General features: G+C 41.7%; 1 protein-coding gene across 15 annotated transcripts in view; it reads right to left on the minus strand.

The window, feature by feature from the left end:
- Positions 1-22265, minus strand: part of MAGI2 (membrane associated guanylate kinase, WW and PDZ domain containing 2) — a 1181180-nt gene that overhangs the window by 520795 nt on the left and 638120 nt on the right. The gene's annotated exons all lie outside the window — the stretch shown is intronic.

The raw sequence follows: 22265 nt of genomic DNA on the forward strand, positions 1-22265 counted from the left end.
ATGCAGGAGTGAAATCAGGAAGGCCAAATCACACCTGGAATTGCAGCTAGCAAGAGATGTTAAGAGTAACAAGAAGGGTTTCTTCAGGTATGTTAGCAACAAGAAGAAAGTCAAGGAAAGTGTGGACCCCTTACTGAATGAGGGAGGCAACCTAGTGACAGAGGATGTGGAAAAAGCTTGCCTCTGTCTTCACGAACAACGTCAGCTCCCAGACTACTGCACTGGGCAGCACAGCATAGGGAGGAGGTGACCAGCCCTCTGTGGAGAAAGAACTGTGGTTCGGGACTATTTAGAAAAGCTGGATGTGCACAAGTCCATGGGGCCAGATGCGTTGCATCCAAGAGTGTTAAAGGAGTTGGCGGATGTGATTGCAGAGCCATTGGCCATTATCTTTGAAAACTCATGGTGATCGGGGGAAGTCCCGGACGACTGGAAAAAGGCTAATGTAGTGCCCATCTTTAAAAAAGGGAAGAAGGAGGATCCTGGGAACTACAGGCCAGTCAGCTTCACCTCAGTCCCTGGAAAAATCATGGAGCAGGTCCTCAAGGAATCAATTCTGAAGCACTTAGAGGAGAGGAAAGTGATCAGTAACAGTCAGCATGGATTCACCAAGGGCAAGTCATGCCTGACTAATCTAATTGCCTTCTATGATGAGATAACTGGTTCTGTGGATGAAGGGAAAGCAGTGGACGTGTTGTTCCTTGACTTTAGCAAAGCTTTTGACACTGTCTCCCACAGTATTCTTGCCAGCAAGTTAAAGAAGTATGGGCTGGATGAATGCACTATAAGGTGGATAGAAAGCTGGCTAGATTGTCGGGCTCAACGAGTAGTAATCAATGGCTCCATGTCTAGTTGGCAGCCGGTATCAAGTGGAGTGCCTCAAGGGTCAGTCCTGGGGCTGGTTTTGTTCAATATCTTCATAAATGATCTGGAGGATGGTGTGGATTGCACTCTCAGCAAGTTTGCAGATGACACTAAACTGGGAGGAGAGGTAGATACGCTGGAGGGTAGGGATAGGATACAGAGGGACCTAGACAAATTGGAGGATTGGGCCATAAGAAATCTGATGAGGTGCAACAAGGACAAGTGCAGAGTCCTGCACTTAGGATGGAAGAATCCAATGCACCGCTACAGACTAGGGACCGAATGGCTCGGCAGCAATTCTGCAGAAAAGGACCTAGGGGTTACAGTGGACGAGAAGCTGGATATGAGTCAACAGTGTGCCGTTGTTGCCAAGAAGGCCAATGGCATTTTGGGATGTATAAGTAGGGGCATTGCCAGCAGATCGAGGGACGTGATCATTCCCCTCTATTCGACACTAGTGAGGCCTCATCTGGAGTACTGTGTCCAGTTTTGGGCCCCACACTACAAGAAGGATGTGGAAAAATTGGAAAGAGTCCAGCAAAGGGCAACAAAAATGATTAGGGGACTAGAACACATGAGTTATGAGGAGAGGCTGAGGGAACTGGGGATGTTTAGTCTACGGAAGAGAAGAATGAGGGGGGATTTGATAGTTGCTTTCAACTACCTGAAAGGGGGTTCCAAAGAGGATGGCTCTAGACTGTTCTCAGTGGTAGCAGATGACAGAACAAGGGGTAATGGTCTCAAGTTGCAGTGGGCGAGATTTAGGTTGGATATTAGGAAAAACTTTTTCACTAGGAGGGTGGTGAAACACTGGAATGCGTTACCTAGCGAGGTGGTGGAATCTCCTTCCTTAGAAGTTTTTAAGGTCAGGCTTGACAAAGCCCTGGCTGGGATGATTTAATTGGGGATCGGTCCTGCTTTGAGCAGGGAGTTGGACTCGATGACCTCCTGAGGTCCCTTCCCACCCTGATATTCTATGATTCTATGATAAAACTCAGCTGGTGCCTAAAAGGCTTAGTATCACAATGGGAGATGCATATACAAATAACAAAGATTCAAATAAATGAACAGTAATGGAAATAAAGTCACTTTACATAACAACACACACCAAAAGATGGACAACCAAAGTCTGTGAGGACCAAATTCTAAGCAGGCACCAACATGCCATAAGAGCAAGGAAGAACAGAGCCACAGGCAGCTGGGGTCTCTCAGCAAGGAAGCCTGTCCGTGCAGGATAAGATTTCTCATGAAGGACAACCACCACACACTGCCAGGAGCACTTTGCTGCTCTTCTGAGTAGGAATAAAATGCATACTATGTAGTTGCTGGTCAGTGTTTCCAATGGTAGCACACACACTGGTCAGCCGGGAGGTTAGATATGACCATCTTCCAGCAGACCACACTCTTCTGAGAACTGCTGCAAACTTGAGAACAATAGCTATTGTAAAAAGAAAAGGAGTACTTGTGGCACCTTAGAGACTAACCAATTTATTTGAGCATGAGAGTTAGAGTTAGTCTCTAAGGTGCCACAAGTACTCCTTTTCTTTTTGCGAATACAGACTAACACGGCTGTTACTCTGAAACCTGTCAAATAGCTATTGTGACTCCGCATGTACCCTGGTATGACATGCAGGTGTTTTCTTCGGCTGCTTATGTGACAAGAAGAGCTCCTTTCACCCTCTTGTGCCCATTGTCTTTCAGTGCAAAGGGCAGGATTTGTCTATTCCAAAATAATTTGGACTACGGGATATCTAGATATATCTAGTTGTTGAATATCCACGTACCCCATTTTCTGGTGCTTTTCTGCAGACACTATTTTCTCATATGCAAAATAAACTCTTGATTGGCTAATGTGCTTACACAGTAAATTCCAAGTAAATATAATATTTTGTCTTCTATACTACTTTTGTGTTTTCAAACAGTGATTCATGAAATGTAGCCTCCAACATTATTATGAATAATTAGGTTGCTGGAGCACTTTTACTACATTAGGTATCTGAGGAGAAAATTTATTATTTTAAAACCATCATGATTTTTATGTTAAATCATTTGTAAAAATAACACCATGTGAAATATAGATTCCTTGGGTCACTAGAGAAAACTATTCTCTGCTTAACTCACATTAATAAAATATCAATAGTGAGATACATAAATTATTTCTACAAAGTCACTATTTTATAGGATATTCACAAGAATGAGAATGCTGCTGCTGATTTAGGGTTATGGTGTAACTGGATAAAGAACATGGATGATAGAGAAAAATGTTCTTTCTCCTCCTGCAGATAGAAAAAATAAGCTTAGATTTAATGTCTAATAAATAAGTAAATCAGAGGAGAATATAGCGATCTCAAGATGAGCAAATGAGATTTGCATTTAATTCTGAATGGAGTCAGACCCATGGATGCAGGTCATTTTTATCTCCTACAGGAATGATTTCAAACATCTAGGTCTAGCACTTGTCAAAGTACTGTCTCCCACAGTCATCAGTTGCCCCCACTAATAGATAGTTTCATTGTTCCAGCAGAATATAGCTGTCATGGGAGGTCATGGCTGCACAGTTTGGGATAATCTGGCAGAGAGTGTTTAATGCCAAGACAGAGAACAACTACTGTATTCATATAATACAGGGAACAAAGCACTTCCAGATGTGCTCATGGTGATCTGTGCTGCTAAGCAGGACTCCTGAACTTCATACAAGTTATAACATGTGGCTTCATTCTTAGATATGAGCTATAATAATCAAGTTTACAATGACCAGTTATGTAATAACGAGGAATGGGCTGATTCCACTTATTTTGGCATCATTCAGATACCAAGAACAAGCTATTATGTCTGTTAAATACTAGCTAATAACACCAGCCAATTAAAAGTAGCTACAAAAAAGTTAAACACATGTAATTACATTAAATTACTTCATGTAACTACATTGAATTACTATTTAAGAATATATAGAGTGAACTACAGTAACTACAGTGAATTACTGTAACAGTTCTGTAACTCTCAGACATTTCTTTTTTTTAAGGGGTCATTGATTCTACTTCCCAATATAATCTGAGATGCTTGATTAGTTTGCAAATGGTATTCGAACCAAGTATTCATTACCATCCAAAGAATAACTTACTGGTATCTGTAGCTTGCCCAAAATACGGGACAATATATATGTGTTCTTTGGCACCCTATGAACAAGAACAATCTTTATACTGGAATTTAGTCAGGTCTAGTTCCTTCTTTCCAGGCATCTTAGTACATTTCCTTCTGAAGACCTCTCTTCATGATTCATGCAGATTAATGCTATCTTTTGCTCAGACTAATCAGCAGTATAGTGCAAATTCTAGTGCCAGTATATTTTTCTGACACTGAATGCTGTCAGTATCACAGCGGTCCCTTGATCACACTATGTAACGATTTCACTGCAGTTAAACAGTCTGTATTTATGGCAACTTTTATAGCATGCCAATTTACTTCAAATGATCTACAAGAAACATTTGTCCTACCTCTTAATTAATCCATAATGTTAAATTCAATATTTGCTTAGCATTAGGTATGATTATGTCCACAAGCTAAGTTTTTGTAACTCTGTGCCATATAAATTGTTGCCCGTTGGCCAAGCCGTGATCAGTTTTCAGGCCTTGCAATAGATCAATTTTTGTTGTTGAAGAGAAATTAATCTCATGAAGTCAACTAGGACATAATTTGTTTGTTTACACTATGTACTTGTTCTTACCCAAACTATGTATATGAGCCTTGTTATTCTTAAACTCATATAGACTCAACCACATAGAAGTGTTTCTAGAAACTCCAGCTCAGGCACCCTGAGCAGTCTCCAGGAACAGCTTTGTCACTGTCCCTCCAAACCTCCAGCTGTCCTTCCAACTGTCATGGAACACGAGACTTACCCTCCTGGCTGTCCAATTAGTCTCCAGTCAAGACCAATAGAGCAGCGGCAGATTCTTCTCGCTGCCCTCTCCTGATCTATTACTACTTAGCTGATTCATCACAGAATCAGATAATGAACAGAACATGCATATACATGTTCTATACACAGAACTGGATCCATAGGACATTTCAAAAACTGGCACAATTTGTACCACTATCTCTATACCATGCAAAGATGTCAAGATTGCTGACAGAGGTCCAGTTGGTATCACACCTTTGTAATTGTCAATGGAAAGTTGTTTAAGCATACGTCCATTATGCTCGGATAAATTAGATTTATGACAAGCGTCACCCAAGTAGTGTTTCATATTCTCTCTGTATCAGAAAATCCTATTATAACTGTTAAAATGCTTTTGTGCTGTTTGCATTAGAAGGACAGAACTCTTAAAAGGATAAGAAGGAAACATGTAGGCATAGGGCAAATACATATACAACAATACAGCAGCCATTTCAAACGTCAAAAGGGAATAAGGTTAAGATAAACGAATGGTACACAAAGTCTTTTATGTCTCTGAGAAAATGTGAAACACACAGGAGCTTGGTTTATCTGTAATGGGGTATGAATTACTTCAGCTGTAACTTTTCAAATTACAGCCCTAAAGGGAGGAGTTCAACTCTTACGTCTTCCACCTATAGGTAAAAAGAGGTAGCCAAGTGGAGGAAGAAACCCACTGAAGTCTTTCCCCAGTTCCCCACATTTTCTGCAGCTAGAATAGTGGAAGGGATATTCTGGAATAGGTGGGGCCTGTGGTTAGGAGTTGCGTTCAATGTGTTTTAGAGAAGGTTCTTCTTACCCTGGCTTCCTGGCATTTCAAACAGGATATTCCTGTGCCTGGTAATAAAAATCCATACAGGGTATCTATGTGGGGCTATACCCAGGTCAGACAATATGATGCTTGTAATGCTAGTTTTTGCAACATATGTGCATGTGTGGCTGTACTAAAAAAACCCCAAACCTGAATAAACCATAATTTTGACTCCATATTTGTTTTTCTTGCTCAATTTCCTGTTTCACAGGTTTAAAACCAGTTTAACATTAATTTAATGGTTACCAGAACCCTGATAACCCAAAGTTCTCAGAAGACAGGTTAAACCTTCATGCATGTGAGGGTGATGGCCCAGCAGTGTCTCCTCACTTGCTGCCCAGTTCCCCCAACTATCCTATTTGAACGGTGGGAGCAGCCTGGCAGCCAACAGCCTGGGAGAGCACTTAGCATTTAGCTGTTTAGCAGAGTTGATCTACCATAGCTAAAGCGCTTTAATGCTGGGCCTCAGCTAAGGTGCTTTAGCTAGATAAACCTAGCTGAGGCACTTTAGTTAAAATTTCTCCCATCCCAGCTCCCTGGTGTTTCCTCCCAACAGAAACTGGGGAGCCAGCCAAGAGGCTTCCCCAATTATTCAAACATCACTTTTCTGAAAGCCACTTATCTGAAAAGTGGTCCCAACTAAACAGGGCACAAGTCATTTTTTTGATAACCTACTTGTGGAAAAATTATGTAGTTCACTGGCTCAACAATGTCAATTTTAAACCAAGGCTTTTGTTTCAAATGCTATTCACAGATTCTAGGTGGTGAGAAATGCTTCTCAGCGTAATTCTCTTGGCTAAACCAAGCATAACAAGTGAGGCTTTCTGATAAATATTAATTTTGCCAAGTTGACAATTTCCATTCAGGGTCCAATGCAACAGGCAATATTCCTATTAATACAGTCAAGGCCGATAAATCTAGCTGTACAGAAATTTGTTAGGCGTTCTGCCTGTGAAGAGAGTGCAGGGTTGAGTCTAAATGCTTATAAAGAATGACAAACATCAACTAGCAACTTTTAGGGGCAAGAAGACTAAAAAGCCAATGCAAATAGCTGTATGTAAAATCATAAGAATTGAGATAGGAAGTAACAATTATTCACAAATATCTATTTGCACAGCTTAGTAGAATTATGTGTGCTACTTCTGTCCATTACTTTCACTTTAATGAAAATTATATCACTTTCCTTTTCAGGTAAGCAGGCACTTAAGACTTCAATATGAACATTTTTAACCATATATGACTTCGTTGCTGTATATATTTTAAAATTATACCTTTCCGCTTTGAGCTCTTGTACCAGTAGTATAATTTATCAAAGAAGCCTTAAGTGCCTGCTTACCTGAAAAGGAAAGTGATATAGATTTCATTATTGTGAAAGTAATGGACAGAAGTAGCACCAAGATTCTTCTTAAACAAGGTTGTTGGAATGCATTCAGCTTCCTGTTGTGTACTGCCAGATTTCTGAGGCACACAATATTGTTGAAAGGATTACAGCATTGAACAATCTCATTTTAAAAACCTTTTATCAAATTAACAGTCTTTCCTGGAATTCGGTAATGTCAAGATCTTCCAGATGTCTTCTCTGTGGACATTATTGAATGTTTTCATAAAATCAAAGAACTTAAAACCTTCTTCTATGGCTGTCCTAAGCCTTTCTCACTAAATCTTCTGAGGGTGAAAGCTTGGTCTGAACATGACCTACCAGATCAAAATCAGCCTGTTCTTCCCTGAGTGCTTTGTCAACAACAGTTTTCATCCTATTCAAAATGATAAGGCAAATATTTTTCCAGATACACCCCTCTGCAGTTATCACAAATAAGCTGGTCCCCATTTTTAGGGATTTTACAGATGACACATCTTCTCCAATCTTTAGGACAGATCACCTTTATCAACCCATTCTGTGAAAGTTGCACATGTAATTCACCATCACTTCCTCTCCAGCTTTTACAATTCAGCATGTGTCTTACAGTCTGGTGCTTTATCACTCTTCAGCTGGTTTATAGCCTCAGTTACTTTCTCAAAAGCAATTATTTCTACTGATATAGGTTAAGTCTGCTATTCCTTCACATCTCTCAGTATGTGTTAGTGGTTCCAGGTGGCTAAGCACAGTGGATGTTCCATCCAACAGGCTTCTCTATCCTTCCTCTGTGGTTAAAATTGTACCATCTTGAACCTTTACAATGCCACAGCAGTTCAAGAATTGTGATATCAATTGTTTAGATGCTAGAAAATATTTTTTTAAAATCTCCTCTCTTGTACGCCTCCTCAGCTTCTCTTGCTTTATTTTCCAACAACAGGAGGTCAAAGCACCCTAGGGTGACTAGTGCATGGCAAGCTAGTATGTTGTAGGTTTACACCCTGGCTTGTCATGCACTAATTATCTGCATGGACAAGTTGTGTGTGTATGTGTGTGTGTGTGTGTGTACATGTATATTTACGAATGACATTGGTGGGCTGGTTTACACCCACTCAAGCTCCATCCTCTGAACCTAATGTTTTGTCTGTCTGATCATCCAATGCTTAAGGAACCTGAAATTGAATGACACTATAGGATGTTTAAGGATATCGTTTATGGGTTTAAGTTAGGCTAATATTAATTGATTGGAGGGTTTTAATTTTTAATGCAGTATTTGAAGAGTTTAGAAATTACCTTTTCACCACTAGATGAATGAGGATAATATACTTAAATGTTACTTTTTCCGTGTGCAAATATTTGCAGGTAATTAATTTTGTAACACTGGAAAGGATTTTTTTGTGATTTGATTAGGTGTTTCAATACACATAACTGATTTTGTAGAGTTCCTACTTGCCCTCACCCCCAACAATAAATGTTTACTCGATTTATGAACAAATATAATTAAAAGAGGGCCAAACCCCAAAACCAGCCTTACTGAAACAAAACTCCCACTAGAATCAATAATACTTGACATACAAAGGAGCCAGATTATAAACTAGTGTAAATCAGCATTGCTCCATTGAAGTCAATGACAATTTGTTGCTTTAAACAAGACAAGGAGATAACCTTTTCATTTAAAATGATTTTCAATTAATTAGAACAGAGTCCATACATTGTACAATATAATCTCATATTAATTTAATTCTAAGACTTATACAATACATATAAAGCACCTGAGCCCACAGTATCAATGCAATCCTCTTTAGCTTGCTACTGCTATAGCTACAGTGTAATCCATTAAAGTGAAAGCCTACACTCAGGGTCACACAAACATTCCAGAACACTGTTAAATAAATGATCCGTTAAACCTTCATTGATCCTCTTGTATTTTTTATATTTTGGAGCAAGTTTTGCCCAGCATGAGCTGCCAGGTTTGACATAAGAAAGCAACTGAAACTGCCCAATCTGTTTCAAATGTGGATGATCCCTGCTGAATCCACAAATACCTGGCAGAAATAACCAGGTTAATAGCCACAATAATAGAGAGATTTAACAAGGAGTATTGATATAGGAATATCTTTTGTGTTACAGTCACCTCAACGATATATTTGTCGAGAGAATTCAAAAGAAATTCCTCATAACTGGTGAAAAGCTCAGAGTAAATTCACTACAACTAAAAAGGAATGGTACCTACATTCACCCACAGGGAGCCTCCAAAACCAGAAATAGGAAATCAAAACAAAAAGATTTTCAGCAAAAAATCCTAATTATTATTATGTATTTGGCAATGCCTAGGAGAACCAGTCATAGACCCGGGCTCTATTGTGGTAGGCTCTATGCAAACACACAAAAAGGACTGTCCCTGTCCCAAAAAGTCTCTATCCAAGTACAATGCAACCTACACTAGACCAATCTAAAATTGGGTCAGAACCTCCAATGTCTATTAATTACCCTGAGAATCCTTGTACTTGTCCTACTTGTCAGTGTGTATAATATTTCCCCCTCTGTGTCTGAGCCATAGAAGATGTGAATCTATTACACCCCTAGTACAGGTCTTGCCTCCCAGCTTAAGCTGTAGAGACTCATGCTGTCAACTCTGGATGTTCCTGGTTCAATCTCATGGTGTTGGCCAAGACAATGGCTATAACCTAAGCTTATTTGGTGTCCCCTTAGAAGTTCCAAAACCGGCGATTGTATGGTGTAACTGTCAATAACTTATGTTATGGACTTTTCTTTCCCCACAACTTCTTGAGAAACCACCAAAGCAAAAAGTCAATGTATTATAAAGTTTGATGAGAACATTAACGCTTTATGTACCCACTGACTGGGTCCATAACAGCAATGACCTACTAGTTGTTATTAGAAGTGCATGTGCGAGGCATCAAAAACCAGTAGAAAAAAATACAGAAAAGTAATAGCCAGACAAAATCCTATTACAAAGAATGAGGTAATTTTTCCTCCAAAGATTCCACAGTCCCTAAAGATATCATGTTATTAAAGGAACACATTTAAACAAACATAAAAGCTAAATGAACTCATAATATGCTGCCTCTGCTAAACCAAGCAAAGTATAAATAGGGAATAAGGAAATATAAGACCAAGAACAGAGATGAGTATGAGCCAAATCAGATGCTAGTTCAAAAACCTTGTAAATTCTAGAACTGTACTCTCAGCAATGTATGGACTTTTTAATAAAAATGAATATTTCAAATTTTTGAGTTATATTAGTAGTATAAAGTGTCTTCTTGGATTTTTTAAAAATAAAATACTTTTGAAACAAACATTGAGTTTAACAATTCACAATCTGTCTTTTTAAAAAAGATCTAATATTAATATTCAGTGGCTGGAAGCTGAAGCTAGATAAATTCAGGCTAGAAATAAGGCATGTATTTTTAACTGGGAGGATAATTAACTGTTGGAACTACTTATTAAGGCACGTGGTAGATCTTCCAACACTTGAAATTTTTAAATCAAGATTGGATGTATTTCTATTAAATACATTCTAAACATACTGAATTAAATTTAATGGCCTTTATTGTGCCAGAGGTCGACTACATAATCATAACGGTCCCTTCTGGCCTTAGAATTCCTGAAGCTATAAAATATAGCCTTGATTTTGTGGTTTATGCAGATATGCAACAATTAGTATTTTGGTTTCCGTGTATTGCACTAGAAGCCCTAGAAGTCGTCTGTCAGCAGAGTCAGCTTCCATTTTGTGATGGAGAGAAGATACAGCATGTTACACAGGAGAGAGACACTGTGCTCTTACAGTGCTTTTACTTTTGTCTTCTTGGTTCTATTTTCACTTAATCTAATATTAAATATATAGTTACTCTTCATTTATGGAAAACATAACAGATTCAAAACCTTAGTTATTTTAAAATGTTTGACTTTATTTTCCTTCCTAGCAGGATACATCACATGGAATGTAAATTAAAGAAAACAAAGAAAAATACAGTAATAGGTTTTATCCGTGTGATGCATCATAATTTGGATACAACAAGAAAATCAGTGTAGGAGTGGAAAACAGTAAATGAATTCTATAAAACTTGTTAAAGAATAAATTGGTTACTTTATGAATGAAACTGCCTACTTACTCTTGTCGATAAATACAGTGCTGTCATAAAGTCTACAATACATAACATGAAGGTAATGTCAATGAGGTTTAATTTTTTTTAATCAGTGTTCATAGAATAAAGAAACCTAAAAGCCCTGGTATTTCACCTCTTCAAAACCCTGGAGTTACTTATTATGAAAAAAATATCTTTTCCACAGAGCAGCGTCTTCTAATATCACCGATAACAGTGGAATCATGAAAACAACAAGGAGTCTGGTGGCACCTTAAAGACTAACAGATTTATTTGGGCATAAGCTTTTGTGGGTAAAACACCACTTCTTCAGATGCATGGAGTGAAAATTACAGATGCAGGGATTATATAATGACACAAGAAGGGCAGGGAGTTACCTCACAAGTGGAGAACCAGTGTTGACAGGGCCAATTTGATCAGGGAGGATGTAGTCCACTCCCAATAATAGATGAGGAGGTGTCAATTCCAGGAGAGGCAAAGCTGCTTTTGTAATGAGCCAGCCACTCCCAGTCCTTATTCAAGCCCAAATTAATCGTGTTAAATTTGCAAATGAACTTTAGTTCTGCTGTTTCTCTTTGAAGTCTGTTTCTGAAGCTTTTTTGTTCAAGTACAGCTACTTTTAAATCTGTTATAGAATGTCCAGGAAGACTGAAGTGTTCTCCTACTGGCTTTTGTATGTTACCACTCCTGATGTCTGATTTGTGTCCATTTATTCTTTTACATAGGGACTGCCCGGTTTGGCCAATGTACACGGCAGAGGGGCATTGCTGGCACATGATGGCATATATAACATTAGTAGTCATGCAGGTGAATGAGCCTCTGATGGTGTGGCTGATGTGGTTGGGTCCTCTGATGGTGTTGCTAGAGTAGATATGGGGACAGAGTAGGCAAATGAGGTTTGCTACAGGGATTGGTTCCTGGGTTAGTGTTTCTGTGGTGTGGTGTGTAGTTGCTGGTGAGTATTTGCTTCTGGTTGGAGGGCTGTCTGTAAGCGAGGACTGGCCTGCCTCCCAGGGTCTGTGAGAGTGAGGGATCGTTTTCCAGGATAGGTTGTAGATCGTTGATAATGTGCTGGAGAGGTTTTAGCTGGAGGCTGTATGTGATGGCCAGTGGTGTTCTGTTATTTTCCTTGTTGGGCCTTTCGTGTAGTAGGTGATTTCTGGGTACCCGGCTCGTTCTGTCAATCTGTTTCCTCACTTCCCCAGGTGGGTATTGTAGTTTTAAGAATGCTTGATAAATATCTTGTAGGTGTTTGTCTCTGTCTGAGGGATTGGAGCAAATTTGGTTGAATGTGAGAGCTTGGCTGTAGACAATGGATCGTGTGATGTGTCTTGGATGGAAGCTGGAGGCATGTAGGTAAGTATAGAGGTTGGTAGGTTTCTGATATAGGGTGGTGTTTATGTGACCATCACTTATTTGCACTGTAATGCACAGGAAGTGGATCTCCTGTGTGGTCTGGTCCAGGCTGAGGTTGATGGCGGGGTGGAAATTGTTCAAATCCAGGTGGAATTCTTCAAAGGTCTCCTTCCCGTGGGTCCATATGATGACGATGTAATCAATGTAGCGCAGGGAGAGAAGGGGCACTAGGGGATGAGAGCTGAGGAAGCATTGTTCTAAGTCAGCCATAAAAATGTTGGCATATTGTGGGGCCATGCGGGTACCCACAGCAGTGCTATTGACTTAAAGATATAAGTCGTCCCCAAATCTGAAATGGTTGTGTGTGAGGACAAAGTCAAAAAGCTCAGCCACCAGGTGTGCCGTGGCCTCACCAGGGATACTGTTCTTGACAGCCTGTAGTCCATCCTCATGTGGAATATTGGTGTAAAGAGCTTCTACATCCATGGTGGCCAGGATGGTGTTTTCAGGAAGATCACCAATGCATTGTAGTTTCCTCAGGAAGTCGGTGGTGTCATGTTGCTCATGCACTGTACACATGGAGACACAATTTTTTTCTTAGCCAGAGGCAGGATACTTGAGTAGGTATCCCAGATTAGACAGATGAGAGAGATGTGGTTTGATCCTGTATGGAAACCCCTGTCTACTACTGCATACTCCTATGTTTGTATCTACCACATTGTATAGAACTATCATAAGCAGCTTTATTATAACATTATTTGTTCTTTTTTCATACATGAAAGTTTGTTATATTAACAAATAAAACATATAACCTCATTCACATTTACACGAAAGCTGCTTTACACCACCCTGGTAATGTGAAGGGTCTGTAAAATGAGCATACATTATATTTACACTTCCTTTAAGATCCTTTACACTGCCAGAGTGGTATAAACCAGCCTTCCTGTAAATGTTAACAAGTGTAAAACCTTGACAAATCAGAGAATTGGTCTGACGCAAAATACTACACTTAGGAAGGAAAAGTCAAACGCATACCTACAAAACGGGAAATAAATGGCTAGGTGGCAGTACTGCTGAAAAGGATCTGGGGATTATAGTAGATCACAAATTGAGTATGAGCCAACAATGTGATGACGTTTCTAAAAAGATTAATATAATTCTGGGTGTATTCACAGAAGTGTCATGTGTAAGATACAAGTGATAATTGTCCTGCTCTACTGGGGGCAGCACTGGTAAGGCCTCAGCTGGAGCAGCGTGTCCAGTTCTGAGTACCAAATTTTAGGAAAAATGAGGACAAACTGGAGAGAGTCTAAAAGAGAGCAAAAAAAAATGATAAAAGGTTTAGAAAACCTGACCTCTGAGGAAAAGTTAAAAGAACTGGGTATTTTTAGTTTTAAGAAAAGAAGTCTGAGGGTGTACCTGATAACAGTCTTCAAATATGTTAAGGACTATTATAAAGAGGATGGTGATCAGTTCATCTCCATGTCCACTGAAGGTAGGACAACAACTATTGGGCTTAATCTGCTGCAAGGAAGATTTAGGTTAGATATTTGGAAAATCTTTCCAGCTACAAGGATATTTAAACACTGGAAAAGCCTTCCAAGGGAGTTTGTGGAATTCCCATCATAGGAGGTTTTAAGAATAGATTAGACAAACATCTGTCAGGGATTAGGTATTCCTGATCCTGCCTCAGTGGCTGGACTAGATGACCTCTTGAGGTCTTGTCCAACTCTACATTTCTATGATTCGATTTGAACAAGCCCCTAACTCTCTTGTGGCAACACACTTGTGGGATGTTTTTCTTCATTAAGAGGTTTCTAATTAGCCTTTGATTTTCCATGGGTTTCTTCACACTGCATCTTATTTAACAAGAGGCTTTGATGACAAACATTAGGAAAGATAATATATGTAGAAGATTGAAATTCTAGTATAAAGGAATAGCCTGTGAGTATGAAAATAGTTGATTGATTAGATTAAACAAATGTATATACTAAAGTATTCCTAATATTTGGATTGTAATTTATCCAATAGATCAGAGATTTTTTCCAACACAAGTTTTGCTTGTTTTTGAGAAAATACTAACTCTATTTTATTTTTATTTGAGATTCTCTTTTAACTTCAAAAATACACCATGTAATTATGGGTCTGATTCTGTAAACCTTATTATCATGAGTATAATCCTTACTTGTTGATGGTTTCCCCAGTTGGTTCAGTGGCAGGACCAACATTTCTTCCCCACTTGCAGATGGTATCCCCTGGCATTTGTGTGCGTGTGTTTGTGTGTGTGTGGGAGATGTCTCTCTTTGTATCCTTCCACTCACCACACACATCCACTCTGAACAAACCTGTTTCAGTGAATGCTCTAGGATAGTTTTACTTCACACTATTTTGCTATATGGACATACTAAATGATGTGAAACAGAAGCAGACTGAACAGACATTTAAAAAAATAGTTCTAAGTAGACAGTTTGATGCTGCAAAGCACAGATTCAGAAAGACATCTACTGACTTCAGTGGGCTCTGAATCAGCCTTACATGAACAAATTAATGCACTGTTGTGCAATATTTTAAAAATACCAACCAGGACAAAGAAAAAATGCAAAGGAACCTGGAGAGCACTTAAGCAGAAAAATATATTATGAGATTTATTTTTTGAGCTTTCTGAGGCAGAAAGATGACTGATAATAAAAAAAAAGAAAGCAATCTACAATTGCTAGAACTTGTCCAACTGCAGAGACTCGTCTATATGACCTGCATGTACAGTATTGCCATGGTGATTGTGTTTTTATGAATGTAGCATTTGATGGGATGCTGCCTGAGTTAAATTTTGTATATAATACAGCTAAATTCTAACATTATGGGAAAGCTGATTAAAATATAAGAAGCTTTTTTAATCTCTAAAGGTGAACAGCAAAATGTCCCTATGTACGTATGAAGCATTATAATAAACATTCCATTTACCCTATCATACTGATCACTACATCAAGAGCACACATGCCTTTCCTTGACAGTTTGGTCTCCTTTCTTTCAAATGAACTTTTTTTCTGACTTCCATTACTTTTGAAAGAAAATTATTCTTTGTATCAATTTTCTAATTCATTTGCAATATGATCTTATACTTGACTGACAGCATCCAGAGAAATCATTTCACTTTGACGCAATGAAATTTACTATTGTATCATTTATGCTGTGTCTTTCTGAGCAGAAGTATTCTGGATTTGAAACTGGTTAGTGATGTTGTGAAAACTGTAGCATGAAAACCTCTCGCTAACCCACTTTATGTTACAAAATTGATACCACCAGTACAGCTCAATCTACACATCGGTTAGAGCACTAAATTTCTAATATTGCTGTTCCCAACACTAAGAGGGAAAGTAGGCCAGCGCCTAAATTGCAGAAGCCTTTGTTCAACTGTTTATAAAACTGCCCATAATAGTTCATCCTGGACTGAAATTTGACATACGAGGTCTCAGTCTGGCAAGGGAAGACACTCGCATTTAAAAAAAATTGTTGTAAACTCTTTGTGCTCTTGGTTTCTATAATGAAATTCTCTGTTCTTCAGAATATGATAGTGTTCATGGGAAACGCTAGATAGATAGCTCTGGGGATAGAGGTTTTCCACTTAGCTGTATCACAGATAAAGCATTGGCAGCACCCATAGAAGCTTCCTCATATGTGTCTCAAGCCTGTTTTGAAGAGTCCAACTCTCCAGGTATGAACAGAGTTCCCTCTCCATTCCCATTCAGGTCTTGGTCTCTCTCTTCACACTGTCAGAAAGGATGCCAGTTAGGATGGTTTTGTGGTGTGGATATCTGTCTAATAAAAGGTGGACTGAGCCCACCAATATTATTTCATACAGGCCACCAAGTAACCTATATGGTCACTTTCTCTTATTAACCTAAGTTGGATTTGAAGTGGTGACTTGTAGGTGAAAAAGGCTTTGTATCTCCTAAGACATTTAAGTCCCCTTGTCATTCAACATTGGTGACAGATTTCACACAGATGATGTCCCCTGTTTATTCACACAGCCAAAATATCATGGATAATGGCAGCAGAAACTTCTTGTCACCATCTTGCCAATGCTGGCCTGCTGGCAGCCTTGTTAGTGGGTAAAACTGCAATTGAATCTCCATGGCCATTTAAGCTTTGGCCTATTTGGTGAATGTTCCATTTAGTGCCAGCAACAGAGTTTTTATGTAATTTTAAGGAACCGAAGAAAAAATATAGGGGGAAATGGTCTGACTTTTGTGCTTCTGTAGTAAAACAAACAGTTTATTTTTAAAAGACAGTCTTCAATCTAATCACTGACTGGGACTACTCAAGTGTTGCTCTCCCTCCCCCCCCCCCCGCAAGAAGCTTTCAAATTATGATACCTTAGTGGTACTTAAGCCTTACCCCCACTTTTAAAAAAAAATTTAAATGGCACATAGTAATTCTGCTGGTGATACCTGAGGCAGATCGTACAAAGTCTGTCAGCTGCCTAACTGCAAATGATAGGCCCCATGAAAGAGGGCTGACAGAGCCCAACATACCTTGCTCCATACCATCCCGACCTTCAAAAAATACACATGGAAGGGGCTAAGGACCCAGGCCCTTCTGAGATCTGACAGTGCAGAATGGGCTGTAGGTTGAGGAAGAGTGGAGGTTGCAACTATGATGCTGATGATTTCCAAATTAAACTCCAAGGGTGACTTAGGTGGGCAAAACATTGTCCAGTGGACTTTTGAGAAAACAATAGGAACAGCCACCCTGACTACTGTGAAGTGTCATGTGATTTTTAATAACCACAAAAGATTATGTCTCCAGCAGTGAACACCCCACTAATGCCATGATGAGCAATGGTGCTTCACTACTAACTCAGTGTGATAAGTGTTAAGACAAACACTTTCTCTGGCATTTAGGTGTCTCTGTAGGAGGGGCAAGGAGGGCATCTTTCATCCATTGCTGGCTTAGTCCAACCCTGTTCATCATCAATGATTTGATGAAATCACAGCTTGAGATGGTATAGTTAATCATATTACATATCATTACTATGTGCTACGTCACGTTCCTGTAATAGCTGGACACAAAGGCATTTCCTTATTCTTGGTTTGGATCCATTCTTACCATTATTATTTTGCTTTCCCCTTCCCTCCCCATTATACATTTAAAATTGTTCACTTTCATTAGCATCGTTTCTTAAAGAGGGCACTGATCTGAAAATAAATGGAACCTTAAGAATTATCATGTTGTTTGAGAATTCTGTTTAGACTACGAGTAGATTTTCTTATGAGGCTTTAAAAGATGGGTCTTATTTTGCCTGTTCTGAAAATTCTCTTGACATATTGAACTTCATGCTTGGGGCTAGATCCTCAAAGGGTACTTAGTCTTTCAGCTGCATTAGGTGGTTACTGAGAACAATTATTGGATCAGGTGAGACCAGGGGTCCTGGAACAATTTTAATAATGGGGGGTGCTGAGAGCCATTGAACCAAACTGTAAAGCCTGTCTATAATGGATACCACTTCAAGCCAGGGGGTGCTACAACACCCCCCGCACTCCTAGTTCCAGCACCTATGGGTGAGACAGGCAAGAAAATGCCTCGTTTGAGGACCCTGATGGGGCTTAGGCACCAAGCTGCATGGTGGTATCAGGATGGAGGCAGCTTTGCAGAAATTTAAGTACCTATTGAAATGACTGTCACTATTTCACCTCTGCTCACAATTCAGTGATCACAAAATGAGTAATTATTGTTATCCACAGGAACGTAACATCTGAGGATAGGTGAGTGAGGAATTGTGAGGGTATTGGGAGCAATATTATGCTTTTTTACAGGACTCTTGCACACTATTGCCATTCATATGAATGTCTGCATCCAACCTGTGATACTGCTTCTGATGTGCAACTTGAGCTTTTGTTTGAAAATATGAATGACTTACACTGCCCTCCACTCAGGAATATTTGCATATCTGAATCTCTTGGAAAGTCTGAAAATCCATACACATCATGTCTCTCCTCTGAGTTCCTTTCCAATATAACTAGGTCTCATAACCTTGCTTGATAATTCCTATTTTTCAAATGTTTAACCATTTTATTTTATAACTCTCTTCTACACAAACCAGTCTCTCTCTCCCTCTCATTAAAAATAATAAAAGGCCAGATCCTGCATCCATTGTAGTCAATAGTAAAGCTCCCATTGACTTCAATAGCGACGGATCAGGCCATGGCACACAAACTCGGGGGAGTAATTCAACATAATATTAGCCAGTGCTGAGCATACAATAGTTCAATTGTTTTTAATTCATCAGAATCATGGGTTGTGTATCACTGCAGAGACATGACAAAGTTTAACAGTATGATCAGCTTGTGTGCACAGTTTCACTGTATTTCAGATATCCGAAAACCAAAACAATAAATCACAGCTTCTATGAAATAATTAGCTCTCTCTGTAAGGCAAACTGCAGGAGGTTTCAATTACTGTATTGCATATACTGGGAAGCCACAAATATCATGTTGTACTACCTGGAAAACAGGCAGCAAAAAATTGAAGGGGCCAGGAAACAAAGACTTTTCTTTAAGCTTAACCTAAAAATAAATAAATAAATAAATAAATGAAATCCAAACACTACTACAGGGAAAACAGCATAAGATGAAGTATTATGTTCTTTTAAGCAATTTAAACCTAGTATTACATTTTATTTTAATGCTTAACTACCACCTAGAAATTCTAGGTACAGCCAGTACAAGACACCTCTTTGTGTTACTAACAGTATATCAAGTAAGCACACTCAAAAACACTTGGCCAGTATACAGAAACTAATATTAATTAACCAAAATCTGGGCCCAATGTCTGGGGTTGCCAACTTCGTAATATTTAAAAACTGGACACTCCAGGAGGAGTGCCGGAACCTCCCCCACCCTGCTCTTCCTCCCAAGGCCCTGCCGTGACCCGCCTCTTCCTCCCCACAACTCTGCCCCCCATTCTCTCCTCTTCCCCCCAGTCCCCTGATGCTCACTGCCGGGGTGGCCAACCTGAGACTGCAAAGGAGCCAGAATTTACCAATTACATTGCCAAAGAGCCACAGTAATACATCAGCAGCCCTCTATCAGCTCCCCCGCTGCCAGTGCCTTCCCCCCCCCTTTCCCTCCCCGCACCTCCTGATCAGCTGTTTCGAGGCTCTGGCGGGGAGGGGAGGCGTGAGGGCACTGCAGGCTCTGGGGAGGAGGTGGAAAGGGGTGGAGTGGGGGCAGGGCCTGTGGCAGAGCCTGGGGTCGAGCAGTGAGCACCCCCTGGCCCACTGGAACATTGGCGCCTGTAGCTCCAGCCTCAGAGTCGGTGCCTATACAAGGAGCCACATATTAACTTCTGAAGAGCCTCATGTGGCTCCGGAGCCACAGGTTGGCCACCCCTGCTCACTGCCATTCACCTCTCTCCTGCCCAGGTTGGCCTGCGGAGCCACGGTTGGAAACTGCAGCCATCTGACGCAGATAGGAGGCAGTCCCTGCTGAGCAGAGGCTGGCGCAGGTGATAACCTGGCGCCCTCCCCCCATCCTCAGTAACTGGACTTTGTGTGTCTGGTCAATAGATCTGACTGGAAACTGTCAGAACCCTTTTCGACTGCATTTTCCAGTTGAAAACCAAGCACCTGGCCACCCTATCAATGCCACACCTTCAGACCACCAAGAGCAAAACCTATCTCCCTCTATGCATTCGTAAGGAGAAACAGGTGTGTGTGTTAAACGATCATGAAATAACTAGGCAAAACCAAAAAGAATTGTGGGTTTCAAAAACAGCACAGAGGGAAACTGTTGGGCAGACGTCCTCAGGGAGGGAGTTCTACAGACAGAGCCTTCCTTCTAAGGCAGTCCAGCCAGTCCTGGACAAATGGAGACTCAAACTCAGAAGAAAGCACAAAGAAAATCAGTTGATCTCTTGTGCCATGGCAGGACATTAGGCAATGGATCAGTCCTCAGACCTAAATTATCAAAGCGATCAGACAATATATCAGCCATCCCAAGAAAAGGCTGCAAGAATCTTTTATAAAGAAAATGGTTAGGCACTCGACATATAGGGGTTACTACTAGATCTCTATATAATAAGACCTTAAAGCAGAGGTTCTCAACCTATTTGTCATTGCGGGCCACATATGTGGCTCACAAAGTGTTAGCTGGGCCACAGGTTGAGAACCACAGTGTCCCCTACTTAACCGCCCCCCCAAAAAAACCCTCTATGGCTCAGCTCCCTCTGCCCAGAGACCCCTCCACAGAGTGGGGTCAAGAGCAAAGAGCTGGGCATGGGGTGGGGGGCAGGGACCCCAGGCCCCACAGCAGGAGGCCAGGAAGCAGCCAGGACCCCAACCCCAGACCCTGTTGCGGGGGGCCGGCGGTAGCCAGGACCCCGACCCCAGAACCCGCTGGGACCCTGTCATGCGGGGCAGGGCAGACGGGAGCTGGCAACCCGGAGCCCACCCTGAGGCAGGGCAGCTGGGAGCCCGGGGCCTTTAGCACACAGCTGAACTGGGCTGCAGCTGTGTGCTATTGGGCTGCGGGTTGAGAACCACTGAAATAAAGGATCTGGAAATGGCTAGCAGGGGATGGGCAGGCGGTTGCTGTAGGCTGCTGGCAGCCCAGGGCACACTGCAGCCTGGAGGATGCTCATCCCCCCGAGAGGCAACATATACTAGTGGCTAGTGGGGAGGGACATGTCCCCCCACTTCTCCGGACAGGCACCCAGAACCAAGGAGGCAGCACTCCCACTGGTGACAGCACTCTCAGTCATCCCCTTCTCTGCCCCCATCCCATTCCCTCCCTCTTCCTCTCCCTACCGCATCCCCTTTCTTCTCTGCACTGCCCCCGGCCCCATTCCCCCCATCCCAGTCTCTTCCCCCTGTCCTATATCATCCCTCTTCTTTACCACTGCCTCTTCCCCCGCCACACAAAACCAAACACCCTTGCCCCGCCCCTCTTCCGAGGCCCTGCCCCTTCTTCTAGGTCCCGCCCTCGCTCACTCTGCCCCACCCTCACTCACTGGCTCATTTTCACCAGGCTGGCTCAGGGGGTTGGGGGTTCTGGCTGTGGGTACAGGCTCTGGAATGGGGCTGGGAATGACGGGTTTGCGGGGTGGAAGGGAGATCAGGGCTGGGGCAGGGGACTGGGGGGGAGGAGTGAGGGCTCTGGCTGGGGGTGCGGACTCTGGGGTGGAGATGACCCACAGAAAAAAAAATCAACCACAGGCCACTCATCCATCCGGGGGGTGCAGAGGTTCAGGACGAGCAGGCACTTGCGGATCCTGCGGGGTCAGGAGATGGAAGCTCGGGGCTTCCCTGTGCAGAGGGGAGAGCTGGCACTCGTGGGCTGGATGAAATTAACCATGGGGCTGGATCTGGCCCGCAGGCCCCAGGTTCCCACCTCTGCCCTATGCATAGGAGCCGGAGTGGGGACATGCCGGTTGCTTCCCGTGCCGCCCACCGGACATTCAATGACCCTGTCAGCAGAGCTGGGTGTTCCAGTTGAAAACCAGACACGTGGTCACCCTAAGCGCTGGAGAAATGGGGGAGGAGGCTTGTGGGGGGGCAACGCCTGCTCAAACTACACCCCTGGGGGCATGGGTTTCTGCAGCGTGGGGAGACGGAGACGGAGACTGGAGGGAGCAGAAGGAGCTGGCTGAGCTCCATCCAAGCCACAGGAGGCTGCTTTGCCTTTGCTGCTGACACGAGCGCTCCAGCAGGGCTGCGTGAGCATGCTCCCCCTCGCCCAGCTCTAGCCCCGGCCCCGCCGCCTGCCTGACCGGAGCGGCTCACTTTGAATTATTTTTAGCACACAGTTGCGGCGCTGGGCTACAGCT

This window comes from Lepidochelys kempii, chromosome 1, assembly GCF_965140285.1.
Source record: "Lepidochelys kempii isolate rLepKem1 chromosome 1, rLepKem1.hap1, whole genome shotgun sequence".
NCBI lineage: Eukaryota > Metazoa > Chordata > Testudines > Cheloniidae > Lepidochelys > Lepidochelys kempii.